The 24,480-nt window shown below is 40.2% G+C and overlaps 1 pseudogene; it reads right to left on the bottom strand.

Annotated features, from left to right (window-relative positions):
• Window positions 1-4,513: 4,513 nt before the first annotated feature.
• Window positions 4,514-18,761, bottom strand: LOC132511589 (RAD52 motif-containing protein 1-like; annotated as a pseudogene).
• Between the last annotated feature and the right edge of the window lie 5,719 nt (window positions 18,762-24,480).

Genomic DNA, 24,480 nt, shown 5'->3' with positions numbered 1-24,480 from the left:
ATGGAGAAATTTCAGCTTCCTCAGGGGGCTCTGGAGGTACATCTGGGATCCCCCAAAAATCCCTAGGTATGCTCTCCTCAGGATAAAAGGCATCCATACTGGGATCTAAATAATCACCCGGCAACTGTTGTTCTAGACCCTGAGTGTTTTTATGAAATTGGCCTATAGTTCAAACAACAACTTTGGCAAGCTGTTGATGCTGAACTAGATCTTTCTTCAGGTTTGGTGGTGAAACAGTAAACTTCATTGGTTTTGAGCTCTTACTACCTAGAGTTGGAACAAGTATTTCAAATGATTGGTGACCTTCAGTCTGATCTAGACCTATGTGTTTAGTCTTACTTTTGTGTCGAGAAAGCAGAACAAAGGGCTGATTTTGATCCCAGTCTAGCACTGGACCCGGCTCTGGGAGCTTTTGATGTTGGGTTTGCTAGTTATTCAGATCATGATGTGGAACAGCAAACTGATCTGTAGGCAGCTCTCCAACGTAATCCGTGTCCGGGTATGGAAACTCAGTCTCAGTCAACTCCTGATGAGGCGGGGCCAACATCTGGACTGGAGACGAGGACACCAAGTAATTAAAGCCCCCAGCTTCTACCAGGGGTGTAAGGGCATGGAGCAATTTGGGAGGGGGTTCTGAGGCGTGTGAAGACCAAGCCTCGGTCAGCCGCGGGGGGTTGGGTGTCACCTGGATGGGGCCCAGGGCCCACTCCGGAGGCTGAACTGCCTGGACTAGAAGCCACACTCGTTGCCATGTGAGGAGGAAACGTAGGGCGCAGATGCGACATAACATGCGGCGGCTCCCAGGCGCAGTGACCCAGGCCAGTGAGGAGCCGGAGTCACATCCTGCGTCCAAGCTTGAACCGCTATGCCAGCGCCAACGCGAGGGCTCACGTTAGCAACCGCGCACGCCTCCCCCGTCTAACGTCCCACCCATTATTTATGACATCTTTAGTTACACCACCGTTATTAGGTTTGTACGGAGATCCAATCCGCTCCACCAGAGTGGGTCTTTTTCCCAGAGTCCCCAGGGCGCAAGCCATCCTTCCCCTTACAAAGGAGACAATTACCTCCTGCCGGGACCCTCTTCCCAACCCCTCCCTGCCCTCCCTGGCCACAAACAATGAGGCGGGATTTGGGCTGCAGACCCGAGTGACCCCAAACTCCAGTAGTCCAGGGGTGGAGGGGTGTTGGGAAGGATGCAGAGCTTCCCAAGGAAACCACAGGACGTGGCATTCTGGGAAATTCAAGAGTGCTAGTCCAGTCTGGCAATCTGAACTCTTCCTCCTCAAAGCTGAAGTCCGAGAGACATTCTTCCTCCCTTCCTCCCTCCCTGATAAGAAAAGTAGCTGACCTGCAAAATGAGCACCAGTTATGGTGGCGGGAGGGGAACACACCTTAAAATTGTTCTAAAATGTTGCCATTTCCTCCAAACTCTCAGTATTCACGTCTCATTATTCATTCACCACTCTGTTATTAGGGGTTACCACTGAATCAGTGATGACTCCACAACTTCCGTAGGAGGGGTTTGGGGCAGGTGAGCAATTTATTCTGGGAAAGAGAGTCTAAAACCAAGTGAATGACCCTTTATATTAGCATGGGAAAACTTCCCCCATCCCACCTTGTCTCAACAGAGCCATTAATCTAGAAAAAACTACAGTGTCACTTTTCAGAGGTCTACCCTGTGTGCACACATGGAGAAGACACTTAGAATGTTAAAGTCAGCATGTTAAGTAATTTTCTTGAAATACTGTAACTCGCACCCAGTTTACTTTCTTCACAGTCCTTTTCATAATCTATTTAATTTTAGTCCTTTTTAATTGTCTGGTACACCTTTAACACCTAAACTCCAAGAGAGAAGTAGATTCATCTTATTTCCAGTACCTAGCACATAATGGAACTGAATGGAATTTCTGAATGGAACTGATTCCAAGATTGGCCTCATTTAGGAATGGATCTGTTATTATAATCAGGTTTCCGAAATCTTTAGTATCAATACGGAATCCTTTCCTCCTACATTACACAGGAAGCTAGACTTCTTAAAGCCCAAACATGGATAAGTTTGAAGTTTCCTTGACTGATTTAAATTGAATTAAAATAATTATTTTTTATGGGAAAAACTATCAAAATATCTACATTTTTCAGAACAAAACCACCTTTTCTTTCTTTACTTTCTTCCCTTCAAAACAAACTTTGCAACATTGGGGTGAGTTAAATAATCAGCAATCTAGCCCCAAATAAAGCTCTCAATGACATGAAACACATTTTTTGCTTCTTTTTAATAAAAATATTATATGCACTACATTAATGTTTTCTTTTAGAAATTACATTAACAACTTAATCCCTAATTCGAGGCATCCATATAATTGATTTACAGAAAGGTTCTTCGGCAAAATATTTAACACAAGATATATATGTGATTATGAGATTTGGGTTATACACCTTACTTGAAAGACATGAATAGTTTTTAAACTCTGTAGCATAATCACACTTAAGGCCATAGTTACTTTGTTCCCAAATTCCTGCAATTCTATTTGAGGGGAGTTCTAAAAGACCTGTGTCTTCTTCTGTGTCCACAACTGTAGACGTACACTGATGGCCCTCAATCCTGCTCTCCAAACTTCAAATAAGGGGCCAGAGACAAGGCTTGGGACTTGGAAAAGTCCTAGAAATTCCCTGCCTCAAAAGCAGTTTCAGAGTTTCACATTATCCTAAGGATGACAGAGCTGAGTAGACATGCCAAAGTCTTCCAAATCCTGCTGGTTATTTTGAATTATGGCTACACTGGCTGTGTACCCCTTGAGTTTTTATCTCCACATACTTGAATTAAATCCTGTAGTTCCTCTTCGTTTCTAGCACCTGTGACCTCTTCACAGGGTCTCTCTTCCACAGCTATTTTACCATTTTCTGAAATAAAGTTAACAAGAATCAATTCAGAAATGTTCTTGTTCTAAAACTTCCTGTATACAATGGTAGCACCCAATAATTAGACATCCTTTTGATTTCTAAAAGCAGAAAATAAGAGCATTTTCCTAGAAGTTCCCTCATCTGACACTTCAGTTTTTATCATAATTATTTGTGAAAAAATATATAAGAAATATCAACTTTGTTTCAAAAACTTTTATGATCTTAGAAATAAGAACTAAGGAATAATGACATAGGAATTAAAACTGTGGAAACAAAAATGTTCAATCACAATACAATTACATAGTAAGGTATGAGGTGGGGGTCAAAGTGAGTTCAAACCTGGGATACATACCACTGGACTATAATAGATACTTCGTATTAGAAGCAAGGCAAGTGCCTACTCCTTGGGAACAAAATTCTACCAGATACAATGAACAAAGCTTTGGAGACAGAGACAGAGAGAATTTGAACACTCCACTGGCAGCAACTGGCCCATGTACCTTTTGAACAATACAGCTTTCCTCAAGGCAAGCTAGAGCCACCAGGCTTTTTGGTCTAAAAAAAAGTTTTGAGTACATATAAGGAATACCTTGGCATATTAGGAACAAACAACCCAGACATTTAGTTTGGTTCTTAAAGGTTGTTACCCAGATTTGACAGCTGATGGAGATTTTGCCTGATGACCAGGGAAGTCAAACTTCCTTGGAAGGATTGCCCAGGCTGGAAAGCCAAGACCAATCCAGGGTCAACTCTTACAAGCAAATAAGGTCTCAGACAACTTAGCTAGGATTTCTCAGTCTCTCAGCCTGCAGGGCTGTGAAGCAGGTGAGCAATTCTCTTCAGGGAATCTACTAATCATAAAGTTTCCTTTGGGCACTGCCTGTGACATTCTCACTGCTATATAACTCGATAGGGAACACAATCAACGCTCTTCAGTAGCATGACCACTTTCAAAGCTCACAAAAACATAGCCGATTATTATATAAGAATCATATTCACCCAATATATCAGAAATGGAAGCTGAAATTAAACTGACTCCAAAAACATAATCTAATAAACTCTTCAACAAAAAAACAACAATAATATTAATAATAGTCAATATATATTGTCTGCTTACTATGTTTCAGGCATAGTTCTAAGCTTTTTACATTCATCATTTCATTTACTCTTACAATATCCCCCATTTGGTGGTAAGCTGAATTACTAACCCTATTTGCAGATAAAGAAATTGCAGCTTACAGATATTAAATACCTTCAAATGTCTCTGGCTAGAAAAAAACTAAAATTGCGACAACAGCAACAAAACAATCTAAGACACAAAGTTAGGACTCAAACACAGGTGTCCAAGACTTATAATCACTACACTATTCTATATGATAAGCAAGCAATTGAAGAAGAACTGGATCAAACACATTCTGTATGAACTGAGGCAAGTCATTCTACATCTAAACACTGGGGACAATAATATTTGCTGTCGTTTTTCTCATAAATGCCATAAAGAACAAATTTAAGACTGCTGCTGTGAAAACATCTGGTGAATGAAAGAATATGCAATGTTTTAGATAACCATTATTTTCATCCAATTAACTTTTCAAATAAGTTTATTTGCTCACTGAAACTGAAGCACTTCAAGGACAATCAAAAAGGTCTTACCTAAAACCACTATCAGCAGTTTCTGGAATGCATCTGTCATAGCCTTCTGAATAGCAAGCTTCTGGGTTACCTTCCTTTTCATAAGGAATGATAATGACCCTAAATCCAACAAAAAAAGATGAATTTAAAATGCCTATCTGAATAACTGATTTCTAGGTTATATGTTTAAAACTAAAAATGCATCTGTGATTCTTAGATCATTATCTTAGTGATTAAGGGCAGGCACAACACTGGGGTGCGGTTGAATGTCTCTGTTGTAGGTATACCCTGGCATGGCACATTTTACTGCTCAGATCTATTCTCAAAGTTCCTATAATACTTGATGGTAAATGCAAACCAAGAACGTGGCACAACTTTCATAATACTCACAGATTTCAAATGGACAAGCTGAGGCTACACGGCTACAGACCCTGCTCTCCTGGGCATAAAGGGCTGGATTCATACAGTGAGATAGATTTGGTGGTAGTGCAGATGATCTGGCCTCTCCTCAACCATCACCCACTCAGGTGGATGGTGGAGCCTCCTCCACTCAATTCACTAACAGCCCTGCCTCTGACTTAAAACCCTAAGCCCAAGTGCCATTGATTCTAAGAGAAAACTCAGTACCAATAGGAATCCCCTTTCTAGGGATCTACGTTTACTTTTTCTGCTCAGGCCCTTCTATAGAAGGCAAAGGACTGAACATTTACACAAGAGTTTATTTCAATATTTTTTTTCCAACAGCAACAAAAAGTTACTTTAATATTCTTGTGTCCACAGTTAACAAAATCAGGTAAGCAGAGCCCCCTGTTAGATTTTAGCCTCGTTTACTTTTTGTCTGGATCTTTGAATCATTATACCTGGACCAAGAGAGTGGCACTGGGAATGGAGAGGAAGGGACATAAAGCAGACATGCTTTAAAGAAAGAATCCAAGAGAACTCGGCCCTAACTATTCACAGGAAATGGAGAAGAAGGGCAAATTAGAGTTGATTCCATACTTTCAAGCCAGGGTGACAAGGAATGGTGATCCATTGCCAAGACACTGAAGTGATGGGCACAGGGCGGTGAGCTATCGGGGGTAAGGAGTTTGGTGAGTTGTCCTGGAGAGCAGCTCTCATTTTCCTCCTCTCACCTCCAGGGCTGATGATGAATCTTCTGAGCCTGTGAACACCAACGTGGTCCTGCGGTATGATGGGCTGATCACCTGGGATGCACCAGCCATCACCAAAAGCTCCTGTGTGGTGGATGTCACCTACTTCCCCTTTGATAATCAGCAGTGCAACCTGACCTTTGGTTCCTGGACCTACAATGGCAATCAGGTGGATATATTCAATGCCCTGGACAGTGGAGATCTCTCCGACTTCATCAAAGATGTAGAGTGGGAGGTGCATGGCATGCCTGCTGTGAAGAATGTGATCTCCTATGGCTGCTGCTCTGAGCCTTACCCGGATGTGACATTCACTCTCCTTCTAAAGTGGCGGTTCTCTTTCTATATCGTCAACCTCCTCTTCCCATGTGTCCTCATATCTTTTCTGGCTCCCTTGAGTTTTTATCTCCCAGCAGCCTCTGGTGAAAAGGTCTCCCTGGGAGTGACCATACTGTTGGCCGTGACTGTATTTCAGCTCATGGTGGCAGAGATCATGCCAGCCTCAGAGAATGTCCCTCTGATACGTGAGTTCAAGTGTCTTACACTTTGAGTCAGCACTGTGGAAACTGGGGTTGTATCTGTATCTTTAAACTCCTAACAATGAGGTCAACTTCAGACTCAACACAGGCTGTCACATACTTGATTTGGTGTCTTCAGTTGGCATCTTTGAAAAGAGATGTGGCTGTTGGAAACAAAGCTGGTCTTGTTGTCTCCAGGTTTACCCAAAAGAGGAATGAGAGCAATATGGTATAGAGCAGTGGTTCTCAGAGTATGGTCTCTGGACCCACAGCATTAACATCATTTTATTTTATTTATTTATTTATTTTTTTGCTTGGGGAACATTATTTTATTTTTATTATTTTTTTATTGGAGTATAATTGCTTTACAATGGTGTGTTAGCTTCTGCTTCACAAAAAAATGAATCAGTTATATATATACATATGTTCCCATATCTCTTCCCTTTTGCATCTTCCTCTCTCCCACCCTCCCTATCCCACCCCTCCAGGCAGTCACAAAGCACCGAGCTGATCTGTCTGTGTTATGCGGCTGCTTCCCACTAGCTATCTACCTTATGTTTGGTAGTGTATATATGTCCATGCCTCTCTCTCGCTATGTCACAGCTTACCCTTTCCCCTCCCCATATCCTCAAGTCCATTCTCTAGTAAGTCTCTGTCTTTATTCCTGTTTTACCCCTAGGTTCTTCATGACATTCTTTTTTCTTAACTTCCATATATATGTGTTAGCATACGGTATTTGTCTCTCTCTTTCTGACTTACTTCACTCTGTATGACAGACTCTAGGTCTATCCACCTCATTACAAATAGCTCAATTTCGTTTCTTTTTATGGCTGAGTAATATTCCATTGTATATATGTGCCACATCTTCTTTATCCATTCATCCGATGATGGGCACTTAGGTTGTTTCCATCTCTGGGCTATTGTAAATAGAGCTGCAATGAACATTTTGGTACATGACTCTTTTTGAATTTCGGTTTTCTCAGGGTATATGCCCAGTAGTGGGATTGCTGGGTCATATGGTAGTTCTATTTGTAGTTTTTTAAGGAACCTCCATACTGTTCTCCACAGTGGCTGCATCAATTTACATTCCTACCAACAGTGCAAGAGGGTTCCCTTCTCTCCACACCCTCTCCAGCATTTATTGTTTCTAGATTTTCTGATGACAGCCATTCTGACTGGTGTGAGATGATATCTCATTGGAGCTTTGATTTGCATTTCTCTAATGATTAGTGATGTTGAGCATACTTTCATGTGTCTGTTGGCAGTCTGTATATCTTCTTTGGAGAAATGTCTATTTAGGTCTTCTGCCCATTTTTGGATTGGGTTGTTTGTTTTTTTGTTATTAAGCTGCATAAGCTGCTTATAAATTTTGGACATTAATCCTTGGTCAGTTGCTTCATTTACAAATATTTTCTCCCATTCTGAGGGTTGTCTTTTGGTCTTCTTTATGGTTTCCTTCACTGTGCAGAAGCTTTGAAGTTTCATTAGGTCCCATTTGTTTATTTTTGTTTTTACTTCCATTTGTCTACGAGGTGGGTCAAAAAGGACCTTGCTGTGATTTATGTCATAGAGTGCCCTGCCTATGTTTTCCTCTAAGAGTTTGATAATTTCTGGCCTTACATTTAGGTCTTTAATCCATTTTGAGCTTATTTTTGTGTATGGTGTTAGGGAGTGATCTAATCTCATACTTTTACATGTAGCTGTCCAGTTTTCCCAGCACCACTTATTGAAGAGGCTGTCCTTCCTCCACTGTATATTCCTGCCTCCCTTATCAAAGATAAGGTGACCATATGTGTGTGGGTTTATCTCTGGGCTTGCGATCCTGTGCCATTGATCTATATTTCTGTTTTTGTGCCAGTACCATACTGTCTTGATTACTGTAGCTTTGTAGTATAGTCTGAAGCCAGGGAGCCTGATTCCTCCAGCTCCATTTTTCGTTCTCAAGATTGCTTTGGCTATTCTGGGTCTTTTGTGTTTCCATACAAATTGTGAAATATTTTGTTCTAGTTCTGTGAAAAATGCCATTGGTAGTTTGATAGGGATTGCATTGAATCTATAGATTGCTTTGGGTAGTAGAGTCATTTTCACAATGTTGATTCTTCCAATCCAAGAACATGCTATATCTCTCCATCTATTTGTATCATCTTTAATTTCTTTCTTCAGTGTCTTATAATTTTCTGCATACAGGTCTTTTGTCTCCTTAGGTAGGTTTATTCCTAGATATTTTATTCTTTTTGTTGCAATGGTAAATGGGAGTGTTTTATTAATTTCACTTTCAGATTTTTCATCATTAGTGTATAGGAATGCAGGAGATTTCTGTGCATTAATTTTGTATCCTTCTACTTTACCAAATTCATTGATTAGCTCTAGTAGTTTTCTGGTAGCATCTTTAGGGTTCTCTATGTATAGGATCATGTCATCTGCAAACAGTGACAGCTTTACTTCTTCTTTTCCGATTTGGATTCCTTTTATTTCCTTTTCTTCTCTGATTGCTGTGGCTAAAACTTCCAAAACTATGTTGAATAACAGTGTTGAGAGTGGGCAACCTTGTCTTGTTCCTGATCTTAGTGGAAATGCTTTCAGTTTTTTACCATATGGATGATGTTGCCTGTGTGTTTGTCATATATGGCCTTTATTATGTTGAGGAAAGTTCCCTCTATGCCTACTTTCTGAAGGCTTTTTATCATAAATGGGTGTTGAATTTTGTCAAAAGCTTTCTCTGCATCTATTGAGATGATCATATGGTTTTTCTCCTTCAGTTTGTTAATATGGTGTATCTTGTTGATTGATTTGCATATATTGAAGAATCCTTGCATTCCTGGAATAAACCCCACTTGATCATGGTGTATGATCCGTTTAATGTGCTGCTGGGTTCTGTTTGCTAGTATTTTGTTGAGGATTTTTGCATCTATGTTCATCAGTGATATTGGCCTGTAGGTTTCTTTCTTTGTGACATCCTTTTCTGGTTTTGGTATCAGGGTGATGGTGGCCTCGTAGAATGAGTTTAGGAGTGTTCCTCCCTCTGCTATATTTTGGAAGAGTTTGAGAAGGATAGGTGTTAGCTCTTCTCTAAATGTTTCATAGAATTCACCTGTGAAGCCATCTGGTCCTGGGCTTTTGTTTGTTGGAAGATTTTTAATCAGAGTTTCAATTTCAGTGCTTGTGATTGATCTGTTCATATTTTCTACTTCTTCCTGATTCAGTCTTGGCAGGTTGTGCATTTCTAAGAATTTGTCCACTTCTTCCAGGTTGTCCATTTTATAGGCATAGAGTTGCTTGTAGTAATCGTTCATGATCTTTTGTATTTCTGCAGTGTCAGTTGTTACTTCTCCTTTTTCATTTCTAATTCTATTGATTTGAGTCTTGTCCCTTTTTTCCTTGATGAGTCTGGCTAGTGGTTTATCAATTTTGTTTATCTTCTCAAAGAACCAGCTTTTAGTTTTATTGATCTTTGCTATCGTTTCCTTCATTTCTTTTTCATTTATTTCTGATCTGATTTTTATGATTTCTTTCCTTCTGCTAACTTTGGGGTTTTTTCTTCTTCTTTCTCTAATTGCTTTAGGTGCAAGGTTAGGTTGTTTATTCGAGATGTGTCATGTTTCTTAAGGTAGGATTGTATTGCTATAAACTTCCCTCTTAGAACTGCTTTTGCTGCATCCCATAGATTTTGGGTCGTCTTGTCTCCACTGTCATTTTTGTCTAGTTATACTTTGATTTCCTCTTTGATTTCTTCAGTGATCACTTCGTTATTAAGTAGTGTATTGTTTAGCCTCCATGTGTTTGTATTTTCCACAGATCTTTTCCTGTAATTGATATCTAGTCTCATATCGTTGTGTTTGGAAAAGATACTTGATACAATTTCAATTTTCTTAAATTTACCAAGGCTTGATTTGTGACCCAAGATATGATCTATCCTGGAGAATGTTCTGTGAGCACTAGAGAAAAATGTGTATTCTGTTGTTTTTGGATGGAATGTCCTATAAATATCAATTAAGTCCATCTTGTTTAATGTATCATTTAAAGCTTGTGTTTCCTTATTTATTTTCATTTTGGATGATCTGTCCATTGCTGAAAGTGGGGTGTTAAAGTCCCCTACTATGAATGTGTTACTGTCGATTTCTCCTTTTATGGCTGTTAGTATTTGCCTTATGTATTGAGGTGCTCCTATGTTGGGTGCATAAATATTTACAATTGTTATATCTTCTTGGATCGATCCCTTTATCATTATGTAGTGTTCTTTGTCTCTTCTAATAGTCTTTATTTTAAAGTCTGTTTTGTCTGATATGAGAATTGCTACTCCAGCTTTCTTTTGGTTTCCATTTGCATGGAATAACTTTTTCCATCCCCTCACTTTCAGTCTGTATGTGTCCCTAGGTCTGAAGTGGGTCTCTTGTAGGCAGCATATATATGGCTTTTGTTTTTGTATCCATTCAGCCAATCTGTGTCTTTTGGTGGGAGCATTTAAGGTAATTATTGACATGTATGTTCCTATTCCCATTTTATTAATTGTTTTGTTTTCATTATTGTAGGTCTTTTCCTCCTCTTGTGTTTCTTCCCTAGAGATGTTCCTTTAGCAGTTGTTGTAGAGCTGGTTTGGTGGTGCTGAACTCTTTGAGATTTTGCTTGTCTGTAAAGGTTTTAATTTCTCCATCAAATATGAATGAGATCCTTGCTGGGTAGAGTAATCTTGGTTGCAGGTTTTTCTCCTTCTTCCCTTTCTATATATCCTGCCACTCCCTTCTGGCTTGCAGATTTTCTGCTGAAAGATCAGCTGTTAACCTTATGGGGATTCCCTTGTGTGTTACTTGTTGTTTTTCCCTTGCTGCTTTTAATATGCTTTCTTTGTATTTAATTTTTGACAGTTTGATTAATATGTGTCTTGGCATATTTCTCCTTGGATTTATCCTGTATGGGACTCTCTGTGCTTCCTGGACTTGATTAACTATTTCCTTTCCCATATTAGGGAAGTTTTCAACTATAATCTCTTCAAATATTTTCTCAGTCTCTTTCTTTTTCTCTTCTTCTTCTGGAACCCCATTAATTCAAATGTTGGTGCATTTAATGTTGTCCCAGAACTCTCTGAGACTGTCCTCAGTTCTTTTCATTCTTTTTTCTTTATTCTGCTCTGCAGTAGTTATTTCCACTATTTTATCTTCCAGGTCACTTATCCGTTCTTCTGCCTCAGTTATTCTGTTATTGATCCCATCTAGAGAATTTTTAATTTCATTTATTGTGTTGTTCATTGTTGTTTGTTTCATCTTTAGTTCTTTTAGGTCTTTGTTAAACGTTTCTTGTATTTTGTCTATTCTATTTCCAAGATTTTGGATCATCTCTACTACCATTATTCTGATTTTTTTTCAGGTAGACTGCCTATTTCCTCTTCATTTGTTAGGTCTGGTGAGTTTTTATCTTGCTCCTTCACCTGCAGTGTGTTTTTCTGTCTTCTCATTTTGCTTATCTTACTGTGTTTGGGGTCTCCTTTTTGCAGTCTACAGGTTCGTAGTTCCTGTTGTTTTTGGTGTCTGTCCCCAGTGGCTAAGGTTGGTTCCGTGGGTTGTGTAGGCTTCCTGGTGGAGGGGAGTAGTGCCTGTGTTCTGGTGGATGAGGCTGGATCTTGTCTTTCTGGTGGGCAGGTCCACGTCTGGTGGTGTGTTTGGGGGTGTCTGTAGACTCATTATGATTTTGGGCAGCCTCTCTGCTAATGGGTGGGGTTGTGTTCCTGTCTTGCTAGTTGTTTGACATAGGGTGTCCAGCACTGTAGCTTGCTGGTCGTTGAGTAAAGCTGGGTGCTTGTGTTGAGATGGAGTTCTCTGGGAGATTTTCACCATTTGATATTATGTGCAGCTGGGAGGTCTCTTGTGGACCAGTGTCCTGAAATTGGCTCTCCCACCTCAGTGGCACAGCACTAACTCCTGGCTGGAGCACCAAGAGCCTTTCATCCACACGGCTCAGAAGAAAAGGGAGAAGAAGTAGTAAGAAAGAATTAGTAGAAGTAGAAAGAAAGAAAGAAAGAAGGGAGGGAGGGAGGGCGGGAGGGAGGGAGGGAGGAAGGAAGGAAGGAAAGAAGGAGGGAAGGATGGAAAATAAGATGATAAATAAAATAAATTAAGATAAAATACAATAATATTATTAAAATAAAATAAATAATTACTAAGTGGGAAAAAAAACGGATGGATTGAACCCTGGAACAAATGGTGGAAGCAAAGCTATACAGACAAAATCTCACACAGAAGCATACACATACACAATCACAAATAGAGGAAAAGGGGGAAAAAATCATAAATCCTGCTCTCAAAGTCCATCTCCTCAATTTGGATGATTCGTTGTCTAAAGGAGGGAAGGAAAGAAAGAAAGAATGAAGATAAAGTAAAATAAAATAAAGTTATTTAAAAAAATAATTATAAAGGAAAAATTTAAAAGAAACAAAAACAGACAGATAGAACCCTAGGAAAATGGTGGAAGCAAAGCTATACAGACAAAATCTCACACAGAAGCATACACATACACACTCACAAAAAAGGAAAAGGGGAAAAAATAATAAATCCTGCTCTCAAAGTCCACCTCCTTAATTTGGGATGATTCTTTGTCTATTCATGTGTTCCACAGATGCAGGGTACATCAAGTTGATTGTGGAGCTTTAATCCGCTGCTACTGAGGCTGCTGGGAGAGATTTCCCTTTCTCTTCTTTGTTGTCACAGCTCCCAGGGGCTCAGCTTTGGATTTGGCCCCGCCTCTGCGTGTAGATCTCCGGAGGGCGTCTGTTCTTTGCTCAGACAGGATGGGGTTAAAGGAGCCGCTGATTCGGAGGCTCTGGCTCACTCATGCCGGGGGGTAGGGAGGGTCACGGAGTGCAGGGCAAGCCTGCTGCGGCAGAGGCCGGCATGACGTTGCACCAGCCTGAGGCACGCCATGCATTCTCCCAGGGGAGTTGTTCCTGGATCATGGGACCCTGGCAGTGGCGGGCTGCACAGGCTCCCAGGAAGGGGGGTGTGGATAGTGACCTGTGCTCACACACAGGCTTCTTGGTGGCGGCAGCAGCAGCCTTACCATTTCACGTCTGTCTCTGGGGTCCGCGCTTTTAGCCGCAGCTCGCGCCCATCTCTGGAGCTCATTTAAGCAGCACTCTTAATCCCCTCTCCTCGCACATCAGGAAACAAAGAGCGAAGAAAAAGTCTCTAGCCTCTTCGGCAGGTCCAGACTTTTCCATGGACTCCCTCCCAGCCAGCCGTGGCGCACTAACCCCCTTCAGGCTGTGTTCACGCCGCCAACACCAGTCCTCTCCCTGCGCTCCGACCGAAGCCCGAGCCTCAGCTCCCAGCCCCGCTCGCTGCGGCGGGGGAGCAGACAAGCCTCTTGGGCTGGTGAGTGCCGGTCGGCACCGATCCTCTATGCGGGAATCTATCCGCTTTGCCCTCCACACTCCTGTTGCTGTCCTCTGCTCTGCGGCTCCGAAGCTCCCCTGCTCTGCCACTCGCAGTCTCTGCTCACGAAGGGGCTTCCTAGTGTGTGGAAACCTTTCCTCCTTCACAGCTCCCTCCCACTGGTGCAAGTCCTGTCCCTATCCTTTTGTCTCTGTTTATTCTTTTTTCTTTTGCCCTACTCAGGTACGTGGGGAGTTTCTTGCCTTTTGGGAGGTGTGAGGTCTTCTGCCAGTGTTCAGTAGGTGTTCTGTAGGAGTTGTTCCACGTGTAGATGTATTTCTGGTGTATCTGTGGGGAGGAAGGTGATCTCCGCGTCTTACTCTTCCACTATCTTCCCGGAAGTCATCTATTTCAATCTTTAGACAATGATTTTTTTGGGATAACTGAAGGCCAGAAGACATCTGTATTTGAAGGACTATTTAGCACAAATTATTAACCAAAAAAAAACCTAACTAATTTTCCCTCCTCCTAAGCTTCTTGGCAGTCAGTCAGTTCTAAAATTCTAAAGTTTATGGTGGTGTCAGGTATTGCCTAAGATAAAAACCTATATTGTCAGGCAGAAAAATTTTGCCCAGGGTTTTAGTTGCTTAGCAAAGGTGATGATGTTTGAAAAGTTGAGTTTCAGAAAGAAAGGAAAAAAGAGAAATCCCACTCCCTCACCTGGGCACACACACACATACCTTCCTCCAACTTATCCAAAGTTTCCTCAGCCATGCCAACTCCAGAACTCCTGCACTCATGGGAGGGGAACACCACCCCTAATCACAGAAGAACTTCAGGCTTTGCTTCGGAAGTCATGTCACAATATCTTCATTTTCCCTTTCTTCAAGGTTAGAAATATCCTGAAGCTCTTAGGATTTTGAATTAAAGCCTAGACTTCAACATATTCTGTTGTTATAAATAAAAAATAAACTCGAGCAATCCCAGGTAATAGTTTAGGTATTCTATAGCTTCAAAATCAAGTGAGACTTGCAAATGAATGACTAGATATGGACAACTATTTTTTATTATATACCATACAAATACTGGAGAAAACTATGAACACCACCATCCAAGTCATTGAGATTATCACTAATTCTAGGTGGCAGGCCAATGCTCAGATACTTCCATGTGGAAGCCTCTCACACATCCTCCCCATAGCCCTGTTCTATTCTTCTCTCTAAAGTCTAGGAGTTCAATGTTGAAAGGAGTCTGGTTAGTCAAAGAAAATCTACAGAGTTTACCCTGATGATCCTTTTTGACCACCCATGGAAACCAAAGTAGTAATTTGACAATTCTTGGCATCTGGAGCTGTTTAGGGCAAGTGTATTATGTTCAACCGTCTTATGTCTAGTGCCGAAATGAACCTAAAGACATAAAAGACCTAAAATTATCACAACCCTACATAGAGACTTATTTTGGACATACCTGAGATTTATCAATACCAATTTCATAGAGTGGTTGTGAAGATTAAGTAGGACATTTTAAGCAATGAGTTCACAGTGAGCCCTAAATAAATGTTATTTATTACTTTTAAGTCAGTACTTTCTGCATCATTTCCAGGGCCCCTGATTAACCAGAAGGTTCCCTGACCTCTGGTGGTGAAAGTGATGATGAAAGCAACCAAAGAAGCCCAGCAGAAGCCTATTATGGGGCTGGGGGTAAGCAAAGGATGTGAACTGTTTTAGTTGTCTCATCCTGTAGCTCCTGCTTGAGAATATGACCTGAAGAGGAGATAAGATGGGCCTGCCACTGAATTAGGACCTTAATCTGTAGCACCCCCTCCCCATGTTACTAATGCCTGTTAGAAGAGGGAAGACATATACGTCTATAAATGTAAATAAAGTAACCAAAAGAATTAGAGGTTCAGCTGCATTAACAAGCTTCTTTGAAAGTGCAAATATTTCCAGTCTTAACTCCCTAAGTCATTTACATATTACTGTGGATTTTTTACATCACTAGTTCTTTCTTAAATGTCTATTTCCACTTTGAACAGGGTGTAGTATATAAATATAGTCATAAAATTCAAATAATACAAATAAAGTGAAAGCATTGTTACTTCTTTATTGATTTGTTTGTGCATCTTCCTCTGTCACTAGTTTATGAACTCCTTAAGTGCTTGAAGGAACCATATATTATTCTTTCCTTATTACCAGAAACAAGCATAGATCTTGGCATATAATAGAGGAGTGATGATCTGGTGACTGAGTGAATGAATGAGCACATAAGAAAATGAAATTACTTTCTCCAACTGAAGCTACTTGCTGGGAAGGAGAAATGAAGACTAATTTTTAAATATTGAGTGTCGCATGGGAGGCTAGGCTCTGTATGTTGAGTCATAATGGAGCTGTCCTGGACAATTATGAAGCTTCAGAAGGGCTCTGAGCTCCTGAGTAGTAGAGACAGCTGACATCTGGGATAACCTTGCCACAGTTCTTGCTGGCAAACATTTCCCTTCATGCTACTGAGAAAAACTCAGATACATTAGGCCTTTCCTTCATTTTATTTTAAGATGTTATTCTCTTTTCTGTATTTTTTAAAAATGCAGGGGAAAAAAGATAAGAAATATGTATACCTGCCAATGAGTTAAAGAACACAGATTTGGATCTTCCCTGCTGCTGCAGTGGTTAAGACTCCATGCTCCCAATGCAGGGGGCCTGGGTTCAATCCCTAGTCAAGGAACTCGGTCTCACATGCATGCTGAAACTAAGAGTTCATACGCCACAGTTAAGGAGGCTGTGAGTCACAACGAAAGGAGCCTGCCTGCTGCAACTAAGACCCGGTGCAACCAAATAAATAAATAAATAAAATTTAAAAAGAACGCATAATTAAAGTAGATAACAATTTCGGGGGTGTGGGTACTAAACTAAGGCTCTGCATTAAATAAAGAAATCTAATACGAATGTCCTTTCCTCTCAACACTACAGTGACTTGTAGAAATTTTTCTTCATTATTTTATCAGTGATGGGCTTTATGCTGTGAAAATCTCAGAACCTAAGCTTATGCAATGGTCTTAATGTCCAATATAAGAAAAGAATTCATTACTCACAACTGATACCACGTAACTGTTTCATAATCTTTCCAGGATCATCTGTAATATCTGAGTGGTTATGTGAAATGGTTGCAGGGTCCGCAAATTAAGGAATGTCTGACACAAAATCATTTCAATCCCAGGGAGTACAGCCAGGATTGAAGAGGGTGTTAAACAGGGTACAGAAGTGGGAGAAAAAGAAAAACAGTAGGGAAATATTTTACATTAAATGAAACAAAGACATGACATGCAATGCCTAAGTGACCTGGAGTCACATCTGAGGAGAGTTCTCAGATTCAATAAAGGTGAAATTAGTGAGTAAAGAAATATGGGTGAGAATAAGCAGCAAGGTCAGTAGGAAGTAGCCAGAGCAAGAAGCCAATCAGAGAAGACACACAATTATAAAGTGAAAGGTCTGGGAAATCTAAGCCTCACTCACTTATTCAGAGGAAGTGAAAAGGTCCTTGAAAAAGGAATGGTGGCTGAATGGAGGCACATAATGAAATGTTCATTCTGGGGAAGTAAAATTGGATGGCATATTGATATGGAATAAGTTTTCTACAGTGCATTAAAGAATATTTTAATGATCCTCTGGAATCTGAAGGGGGTTCTGAATAGGCAGTTTGAGAGTGATGATGATGATGAAGCCTCCTTTATGTTACATCTGACAAAAGTTTGGCAAGCTCAGGACTTCCCTGGTGGCAGAGTTGTTAAGAGTCTGCCTTCCAATGCAGGGGACACGAGTTCGATCCCTGGTCCATGAAGATCCCACATGCCGCAGAGCAGCTAAGCCCATGTGCCACAACTACTGAGCCTGTGCTCTAGAGCCCGTGAACCACAACTACTGAAGCCCACATGCCTAGAACCTGTGTTCCGCAACAAGAGAAGCCGTCGCGATGAGAAGCCCACGCACCGCAATGAAGAGCAACCCCCACTCACCGCAACTAGAGAAAGCCGGGGCACAGCAACAAGACCCAATGCAGCCAAAAATTAATTAATTAATTAAAAAAAATTTTTGTCAACCTCACACATTTAAAATCCACATAAAAGTAAATATAAGGAAGACTCTTGTGAAGATTTCTTAAATTAAAGGGCAGCATAAAATGACATGGGGTTTAACATCAGTCAACTTTGCATTTGGCCTCTAGTTTCCACATTTGCTGTCATGAACTTTAAGTAAGTCACTTAACCATCCTGATTTCGAGTTTCTTCATCTAAAAAAAAGAAAGAAAGAACTGGAGAACTGGGGGATCAGTGGAGCAGTGCATCTGAGAGCATTCTGTACAGCACAGTGCTGTACAAACGCTGGCCATTCCCCCCCGCCCGGGATCTTAGTTCCCTGACCAGGGATTGAACCCGGGCCCTCAGCAGTGAAAGTGCAGCGTCCTAACCAGTGGACCGCCAGGGAATTCCCGATGGACAATTAGCTTTAAATTCAGCACTTCATCCCAGTAGAGCGACGAATTCCACATTTGGACCCACCTTCACTGGAGATGTGTGAAAAAGCTGCTTCTGGTTGCATGCCTTTTGGGCTCTGTGGGCATCCCTTGCTGAATAAAACTTAATGATGGCATAGAACCCAGGACCAGCCACTGCTGCATTTGCGAAGACTTGGACCGACTGCAGAAGGCCAAAGTGGGAGAAGACTGTGAACAGAGAATGCTGTAGGCTGGTCCCACGCTAAGTAAGTGCAGGAAATTTCACGCCCGGGAAACCAAACCACCCTTCCCCTTATATTCTGCCAGCCCTTCGGCACAGGTAACTGTGGTAAGCCTGCAACTCCAAAACACTTCTCATTTCATGAACAAGTTTCCCTCTGAAATCCTTAGCTCCGAGAAGCATTAGGAGGCGATGCCGTCAGTTGGGAACTATCTCTCAAAAATCTATGGGGGCGAGCTGGCTGCTCAGGTCAGCTCTAGAACTAAGATTCCTCTCAGCGGAGACCACAGGCAGATGAGGTACCGAAGCAGTCCCAGTTACTGGGGCGCGGGGCGGCTTCCTCCACCCCTCCCTCTGCCCCGGCTCGGCTCACTTGCAAAGTCTCGGCCGTGGGTCCAGATCACAGCTCCCACACCAGCAAGGTTTTGTCACCACCGATGGCAACCACAAAAGGTACCAAATCCACCATCCTACCTTCACCCCGCATGTGCGGCTCGGGGCACAAGCGGACTGCGCCTGCGCACACGAGCCCACGCTTTTTAAAAAGTTAGTGCCAATAAATCTAATATATAGAAAAATAGTTGAAAGCCCCTGAGTGTTTTGTGGATAGAAAAGCTTGAGATTCAGAGCAAATACAGAGCTGGACAGTCTAAGAATAAACTATCTCTCTCATCCATTAGAAGGGCTAGGTAGCAGCTTCTGGTTATGGAACCAGAAACTCTCAGGTGCCAAATAGGACATGAAACAGTAACACTTTTACTATTTATAAAATTGCAGAAACAAACAAAATAAACAATAATATATTTACACCTGTCCTATAAGACAAAGGCTACTTAAGACCTAATGAATATAAAATCAGTTTACAAACTATGATGCACTATATGAATAAGTTCTCATTTGCAGAGAGCACAGCATGGGATATGTGGCCATTAATGATAATTCCCTTCTCCTTTCCATTCCTTTCTCTTGTTCCTTTATGTATGTGGATCAGTTACGTTATTAAGCTAACAATGTAACAGCTATTATTAGCTTAATAATGTAACCAATAGTCTAATTTTTAGCAAGGGGGTAGTTCTTAGAAACTTAGGGAGCTGGAACTCTGAATGAATGAATTAAAATATTGCAATTACATCATTCATTTTAAAATTTATCATCATTGATTAAAAATTAAAATAAAAATTAAATTAAAAATTTATTATCCCGCAACTGAGACTCACCATAACGTGTGACGTCTGTCAAGCATTCACCGTCACAACTCAGCTTGACTGTCTTACAGACAACCTCAATAGTATTTTTATTTATTTATTTTATTTTTTAATTTTTATTTTATTTTATTTTTTTTGGTGGTACGCGGGCCTCTCACTGCTGTGGCTTCTCCCGTTGCGGAGCACAGGCTCCGGACATGCAGGATCAGCGGCCATGGCTCACGGGCCCAGCCGCTCCGCGGCATGTGGGTTCCTCCCAGACCGGGTAACAAACCCCCGTCCCCTGCATCGGCAGACGGACTCTTAACCATTGCGCCACCAGGGAAGCCCTCAATAGTATTTTTAAATTGGCAGAGGCAGCAGGCCATACGGCTAGGTAAGATCCTATAAATGGAAACACAGGTAATTAAATTCGTGGTAAAAGAGTTACTTGAGTAGGTAGAAGAGGTAGGCCAAGGCCACCACAGACCAGTGCAAAAAGGAGTTCTTGGGGCATATGGAATGGAGAACTGGATAGGGGCCGGTTGGCCAATTGCTGCTCTTGACTGTTGTAAATAAATATAGAGGAGGAGAGAGGTGCCCAACAGAAGGATTAGGATTGCAGAATGTACAGTATGCCTAGAAAAAAGGGAATAGAGATTAGAATTTGGTGACATTGATCTGTGCTTTAAATCAGAAGTATCTCCTTCCAACCCAAAAGACTCACTTTGGTTTGAGAGTACACAGGAAGAAGGCAGACCTCTAAGAAGAGTCTGAATAAGACCACAGGTTCTGTAGTCCCTTTCTCGGTTCCTATTTGTGAGTAGTAATATATTAGAAATTACTCTAGTAATAAAAATGCATCGAGTGGTTAACCAATAACAGAGATCGCATTGGCCAATCTGGACAAAAGGAACATTCCAAAGAATAACATTATTATTATAATAAGGTATAACATACTTAATTTAGAAAAAAGCACATGAGTTCATAATGATACTTAAAATGAAAAGTGGGGGAATTTAGAAAAAAGCACATGAATTCATAATGATACTCAAAATGAAAAGTGGGGGAGCTCTTCTTTATAGGATAATGTCAGCTAATAAGTGCAAAACGAATGATAGAATTAGGAAAGTCTCATTTTGCAACTATCAATGTAATAATCGATTCAGACAAGGATTATCATTGATGCACAGTTGGGTGAAGAGTTGTTTGAAAGTAGGATCTTCACTGATCCCAAAGTATCACCCCACATATTATTTATCAATTACCAAGGGGAAAAATAACTTTACAATGGAAAGATATGGAAGATACCACCTTAATCAAGTGATCAAACAGCACTGGGCCACCTGAAGTGATGAAGTATGAAGAATACATCACCTATATAATATTCTTCCCCAAAATGTTTACTTTCAATCTAATGAGGAAACAGACAAATCCAGACTGTGGGGCAATTTACAAGACAACTGGCTTAGACTCTTCAAAAATGCCAATGTCATAAAAGACTGAAAAAGAAAAACAGTAGGGAAATATTTTACATTAAATGAAACAAAGACATGACATGCAATGCCTAATCTTTAATTGGACCCCGTATCAAAACAAAACAGACTTAAAGAATGCTTTGGCTTCTGTCCAAGATGAAGTAACAAGGACCAATTTAACCTCCCACCTGAAACAATGAAAAAATCAGGCAGAACATATGAAACAACAGTTTTCAAGAAACTGCACCTCAGGCAATAAAGTTCAGTGATCCCCAGGAGATGGGAAATAAATGAAGTGATCCCTATAATTGCCCTAACTTACTTCTCTGAGAGAGTTTCCAGGTCATGGTACAGGGAAGAGAAGTCCAGGCAGAGACTGGTGGACTTCCTGACTGAGGAAATGGAGCTGAGAATCTGGGAAACCCAAGGTAACTAGAGTTCACAAAGCAGAGTATCAGAGAGAAAAGAAGTGCACAAAGAACTCTGGAGATATGCAGAGGGATCTCTTGAGAATTCAACAAAATATTGGTCAGTACATTTGTGTGAGGAATTACTTGATGACAGGAAAACAACCACATGAAAAGATTGATAATAAGAATAACTGGATATAACACAGGGTTGAAGGAATAGTACCTATTCCTACAAGTTGGACTGGAAAACCTCATGATACTAGGAAAGGACTTGCCTCAGTAGTTACAAATAATGAGCTCCAGACTGAAGACTACTTGGACTCCTACCCAACGAATCTGAAAAGCTAGACCTAAAAGAATAAAATTTGTTTTGAGTAACTTAATTTCACCCAAAACAAAGCCCAAGCATTTTACAGAAATATAAATATATATAGCACACAATAAACTAAAACTCACAATATCTGGGATCATATGAAAAATTGCCAAGAATGCAGAGAAGTAGGAAAATATGACCCATACTGAGGAGAAAAGGCAAACAATCAAAACTAACCCATAATCTATGCAGATGTTAGAATTGGCAGAAAAGAATATTTTAAAAGTTATTATACATGAAGAAAAGTTATTATAACTGTATTTCATATGTTAAAAATCCCAGACTAAACAATGAAAATGGTAAGTACAGTCATGGAAAATGTAAAACAGACCCAAATTGAGCTTCTAGAGATTAAAAACAATGTCTAAATGAAAAACACATTGAATGAGGTTAATGGCAGATTAGACACTGCAGAAGAAAGGGTCAGTGAACTTTAAGGCATAGTAATAGAAACTATCCAAAATGAAACAAAAAGAGTAACAAAACAAAACAACAACAAAAATGAATAGAGCATCAGTGAGTTGTGCAACAACTTCAAGTGGCCTAATACATGTGTACTTAGAATCCATGAAGGAGAGGAGAAATACAAAAATTTGAAGAAATAATACCCAAAATTTTTCCAAATTAGTAAACACTATAAACCCACAAAGTCAAGAAGACCAATGAACTTTAATCATAAGAAACATGGACAAAATTACACCAAGGCACAAAAAATAATCAAATTGCTCAAAACCAGCAATAAAGAGAAAAATTTAGAAGCATCCAGAGGCAAAAACTATACAATATATACAGAGGAACAAAGATAGCAATGACAGCAGAATTCTTGTTGGAAACAATGTAAATGAGAATTCAGTGGAATAACATCTTTAAAGTAGTGAATTGAATTTTATCAACCTAAAATTCTATAACCAGATCTGTCAAAACAAAAGCAAAATAAAGACTATCTCAGACATACAAAAGCTGAAAGAATTCATTACTAGTAGACTTTCACTATAAGAAATGTTAAAAGAAGTATTTTTAAGCAGAAGGAAAATGACACCAGATTGGAATATGGATCTACACAAAAGATTAAGAATACTGGAATTGGGACTTCCCTGGTGGTTCAGTGGTTAAGAATCTGCCTGCCAATTCAGGGGAAATGGGTTCGATCCCTGTCCAGGAAGATCCCACATGCCATGGAGCAACTAAGCCCATACACCACAACTACTGAGCCTTCACTCTAGAGCCTGTGTATCTCAACTACTAAAGCCCACGCACCTCGAGCCTCTGTCTGCAACAAGAGAAGCCATCCAATGAGAAGTCGGGGCACCACAATGAAGAGAAGCCCCTGCTCACCACAACTAGAGAAACCCCAGGTGAAGCAACAAAGACCCAACACAGCAAAAAAATAAATTTTAAAAAATACTTTAAAAAAATGTTAAAGGGTTTTAGTCATTCAATATATGTCTCTGACCACAATGGAATTAAATTAGAAATTATCAAATCCAAAAATCCCCAAATATTTGGAAAATAAATAACACACTTCTGAGTAACCTTGTGGTCAAAGAAGAAATCAAAAGGGAAATCAGAAACTATTCTGAACTCACGGAAACTGAAAACATAATATGTCAACATGTGGGATATTGGTAACATTGTACACAGCTTCCTCAACTTCCACCTTAAACTGGAAAAATGAGAGCAAATTAATCACAGAGTAAGAGAAGAAAGAACACAATAAAGATCAAAGTAGAAATAAATAAAATGGAAAACAGAAAAATACTGTAGATATTATAAGGATAATAAGAGAATATTATAGAATACTTTATACTGATAAATTCAAGATGAAATGGACAAACCCCTTGAAAGACATGCACTACTAAAATTTATTCAAGCATAAAGATATTAAAGAACTTGTATGTGCAGTTTAAAACCTTCCAACAAAGAAAGCTTCGAGTCCAGGTGGCTTAACTGATAAATTCTACCAAACATTTAAGGAATAAAATAATGCAATTCTACACAAACTTTACCAGAAAGTTGAAGAGAAGGGAATACTTCCCAACTTATTTATAAGGCCAAATTTCACCATATCAAGATTAGACAATGACATTACAAGAAATCTATAGACCAATACCTCTCATGAACACGGAGGCAAAAATTCTTAACAAAATTTTAGCACATCAAATCCAATAATATATAAAAAGATGATACAACATGACCCAATGGGGTTTATCTCAAGAATGAAAGGTTGGCTTAATATTTGAAAATCAACTTACCCATCTTAGCACAGTAAAAAGAAAAATCAGGACATCTCTGGTGGGGCAGTGGTTAAGAATCCACCTGCCATTGCAGGGGACATGGGTTTGAGTCCTGGTCTGGGAAGATCTCACATGCCATGGAGCAACTAAGACCATGCACCACAAATACTGAGCCTGCGCTCTAGAGCCCGTGAGCCACAACTACTGAGCCCATGTGCCACAACTAGTGAAGCCCGTGCATCTAGAGCCTGTCCTCTTCAACAAGAGAAGCCACTGCAATGAGAAGCCTGCATACTGCAATGAAGAATTGTCCCTGCTCACCACAACTAGAGAAAGCCTGCGTGCAGCAATGAAGACCCAATGCAGCCAAACATAAATAAACAAATTAAGAAAAGAAAAGAAGAGAAAAATCACATAATCATTGCAATAGATGCAGGAAAAGAATGAAAGAATCTAACATGTATTCCTGATTACAGAAAAAAACAACGTTCAGTAGACTAGGAATGGAA

This window comes from Lagenorhynchus albirostris, chromosome 20 (assembly GCF_949774975.1).
Source record: "Lagenorhynchus albirostris chromosome 20, mLagAlb1.1, whole genome shotgun sequence".
NCBI classification, from domain to species: domain Eukaryota; kingdom Metazoa; phylum Chordata; class Mammalia; order Artiodactyla; family Delphinidae; genus Lagenorhynchus; species Lagenorhynchus albirostris.
The sequence above is the reverse complement of the archived record's forward strand: the minus strand, read 5'-3'. Positions and strand labels throughout refer to the sequence as shown.